The sequence below is a fragment of the Macaca thibetana genome, chromosome 11 (assembly GCF_024542745.1).
Source record: "Macaca thibetana thibetana isolate TM-01 chromosome 11, ASM2454274v1, whole genome shotgun sequence".
NCBI classification, from domain to species: domain Eukaryota; kingdom Metazoa; phylum Chordata; class Mammalia; order Primates; family Cercopithecidae; genus Macaca; species Macaca thibetana.
The window spans coordinates 50,191,914-50,195,330 of NC_065588.1; the positions used below are offsets into that span (position 1 = coordinate 50,191,914).

General features: G+C 42.9%; 3 protein-coding genes across 13 annotated transcripts in view; all 3 read right to left on the minus strand.

The window, feature by feature from the left end:
* The window catches only part of LOC126931116 (cyclic AMP-dependent transcription factor ATF-7), a 468,437-nt gene that overhangs the window by 351,901 nt on the left and 113,119 nt on the right, over window positions 1–3,417 (minus strand). The gene's annotated exons all lie outside the window — the stretch shown is intronic.
* Window positions 1–3,417, minus strand: part of ATP5MC2 (ATP synthase membrane subunit c locus 2) — a 497,231-nt gene that overhangs the window by 185,957 nt on the left and 307,857 nt on the right. The gene's annotated exons all lie outside the window — the stretch shown is intronic.
* The window catches only part of CALCOCO1 (calcium binding and coiled-coil domain 1), a 394,782-nt gene that overhangs the window by 138,407 nt on the left and 252,958 nt on the right, over window positions 1–3,417 (minus strand). The gene's annotated exons all lie outside the window — the stretch shown is intronic.

A 3,417-nucleotide genomic window follows, 5' to 3' on the forward strand; every position in this document is an offset into this window, starting at 1 on the left:
ACTATGTAAATCAAAAGAGGTTTGGTGTCAGAATTCCTGCCAACTGCCTCCTTTCTCTCTCTCTCCATAACACTGAAACATGGGAGTAACAATAATAACTAACATTTAAAGAGCATTTTACAGTTCCAAAGTGTTTTCGTTTATCATCATTCGATAATAACCCTGTGTGCTTGGAATTCTTGCCCACATTTTACAGATGAGAAAACTGAGGAACAGAGTGTTTAGTGAGTTCCTCAAGGTCACAAAACTAGTAAGTGACCCAGTTGGCACTTGATCAAAATGTAGTAACTGTTGCAAGGAGGCTGAAGATCTTTTTATTGTGCAGCTATGGAAGAAGGAGTTAGGGAGCCCTTTCTGAAGAACGTTTCAGGATGGGGATACAGAGTTTCTAATTCACAGAAATGTTCCTAACTCATAGAATCAGGATAAGATGACCTCAGCCTGGGGCCCAAAAGATATTAGGTGTAAAATATAAAGTAAATCTAACTGTAAGGTCAGGTAAATATTAAGAAAACTGAGAAAAAAATGCCGTCATTTACGTGCAGATAGTATTTTATTGCTGAACTTTTGAACATTCTAAGCAGTCTTACTTAGAAGGAATCCCCAGAGGCTAATCTGTCCAGGGTCCCATCTCTAGGCCATACTGTTAACATGTGGTTGGATGCCCTGTTCTTTTATTTATTTATTTATTTAATTTTTAAATTTTCCACTTTTATTTTAGGTTCAGGGAGTACATGTGAAAGTTTGTTGCATGGGGAATTGTGTGATGCTGAGGTTTGGGATAGGAATGATTCCATCACCCAGGTAGTAAGCATAGTACCCAACAGATAGTTTTTCAACCCTCACCCCCGCCTTCCTTCCCCATTTAGTATTCCCCTGTGTCTGTTGTTTCCATCTTTATGTCCATATGTACTCAGTGTTTAGCTCCCACTTATACGTGAGAACATGTGGTATTTGGTTTTCTTCCCCTGTGTTAATTTGGTTAGGATAATGGCCTCCAGCTGCATCCATGTTGCTGCAAAAGACATAATTTCATTCTTTTTTTTTTAAATGGGATGCCCAGTTCTTAAAGATGTCAGGGGAACAAGAGCTCATGTACTATTTGACTCACCTATTATTAACTTTATCTTAGACCCAATCTAAATATTTTTTGCTGTTATCCCACTAGTTCTGTGTTAGTGGGAGTAGAGTAAAGCTTTCCAATCTCCACCTCTCTCTCTCTCTCTGCCACTTTTCTGCTTAGATACTTTTGCTGGCTTCCCACAGCCAGCTTGTTGAGTGCTTACTATATGTCACGCACTGGTGCTTTATACGCACGATCTAATTCGATTGCTACATCAACCCTGTGAGGTAGGGGCTTTTTCTTTCTCCATTTTAACATAAGGAACACAGAATAGTTAAATAATTTGTCTGACATCTCATGACCAGAAAGTGGTGGAGCTGAGAAACTCTGTATATATTAAAATGTATATTTCATGTCTCCTGATGGCAGGACCTGACATCTGTTGTACCAAACACCGAGCCTAGCCCTCTATTTAGTAATGGTCAATAAATGCTTGCTGATGACTATGTTGATGAAGAAAAGAACAGTTCTATGGCCAAAATAATCAGGAGGAAGGGGAATCTTAATTTCGACTATCCAATTTGCCTAGGAGAACAAACTTCTTGATTCTTATGGACTTTGGTGACCCCATTTCAAGAGCCCTTACTATGTGCAGAGCTCTCCATTCAGTGGAGGAACCCTCTAGGGCTAAGACCTGATTTCTGTCCTTGGGGAGCTCACAGGCCAATGGAGGCAACTGCACTCAGATCTAAGACACAGACGTTTTTACTAAGTTAATGTGACCGTTGCAGGTTCTGACAGTACCCGAGAGTTTGTAGGCTCTGGTTTGCTCTGATGGTAGGAGGAGATGGTACAGGGAGGTCACAAAGACTGATGCTCTTTGGTTCTCCAGTTGTCTTTCAGGAGGTGTAGCCTGATTGTGGCCCAGGGAGTTTGGCTGTTCTGTGTGGTACGCCTCCACTATGTGGTCTCCAGTGAGCTGCTCAGCAGGTAAGGTGGGCCAGTGATGATTTACCCCCAGAACAAGGTGAAGAGATGAGAGGACAGGAAGAAGCTCCTTAAGGCCACAGAGCAGCAGAACTGAAACGAGAACCAAATGAATCCACCTAAATGTCTCAGCCTCACAGGGTGCGGGTGGAGAGGAGGCGCCATTTCTGTCAGAATAACCTGGTGCTCCAATCGCTCCAATGTGCCTCCTCTCACTCCCGCCACCCTCGCTTTGCTTAAGCACCCTGCCCTGAAGCAAGAGCTGAGATGTCAGTTTTTGGGGAAAGTGAGATGCAGCATTGCCTGACAAATGGGTGGGTCCCCCTACCCCGCCCAGTTTATGAGCCCAGGGTGGCTCCTCCCTTCTAACACCCTCCCTCTCTTTATGAGCCTGCGCAATCTTTGATGTCTTCTTCTTGTGAAGGGTGGTGGGGGAGAAAGAAGCCAACCTTAGCCAAAGAGGTCCTGCCCATGATAGTTCTCGGGTGAGGGAAGGGGCTCCAGGGAGTAGGGCAGGGATTTTGCACAAAGAGCAGTAAGCTGGACAAGCTGACACACCAACCATCCTTCCAGATCTGTATCTATTTGGGAAACGTGGGCACTACATTTGGTCTCTTTCATGGCAATAGAAAGAACATGCTTAGACTTTGAGCAAGCCAGACCTGGGTTCAAATCCTAGAACTTCAACATTCTAGCTTTTTGACCTTGGGCAGGTTGCTTAACCCCTTGAGCTTCAGTTTCCTCATCTAAATTAAGTAATATACTATTAATTTCATAGGATGTCATGAAAAACTAACTAAAACATGCTTACATAAAGCGTCAACATCCATCAAGTGTCTTGCGTCCAAACTTGTCCCTCTAATTAAAAGATAACATTTATTGACAGCAGGGATGTCAATGGCTTGCTGCCCTCCACACCCCTCCACTTTTTCCAACACCACAGACCTCTTTGCCTCTGTTTTATGTAGAGAGGCATTTTTTACTGAAGCATGCTCCACTTTCCTTACAAATGCACAAATCCCAGGATTTGTGCCAATCTTTTCTGTCTTCTGCAGGCTCCCATCTCAAAAGCTACAAAAAGAAAAGGTGGTCAGAGAGCTTCTCTTATCCTGGAGAATCCTGTAACTCCCTCTTTACACTTGGCAGTTTTCCCTCTTCACTGCCATGTTCCCTCTCTCCACCATTAAAATGATTTTATTTGCTTTGCTCCTATTCTTATCCATCTATATATTATTTTTTATTTTATAGCTACCCTATAATGGTCTGGGGCTACCCTTCCTGAATCACTAACTAGGCTTACTTTAGGATTTAATTTGGTTTTATTGAAATTACCAAAATTCTCTCTGGGCAGGTGTAGACCTGGGCAG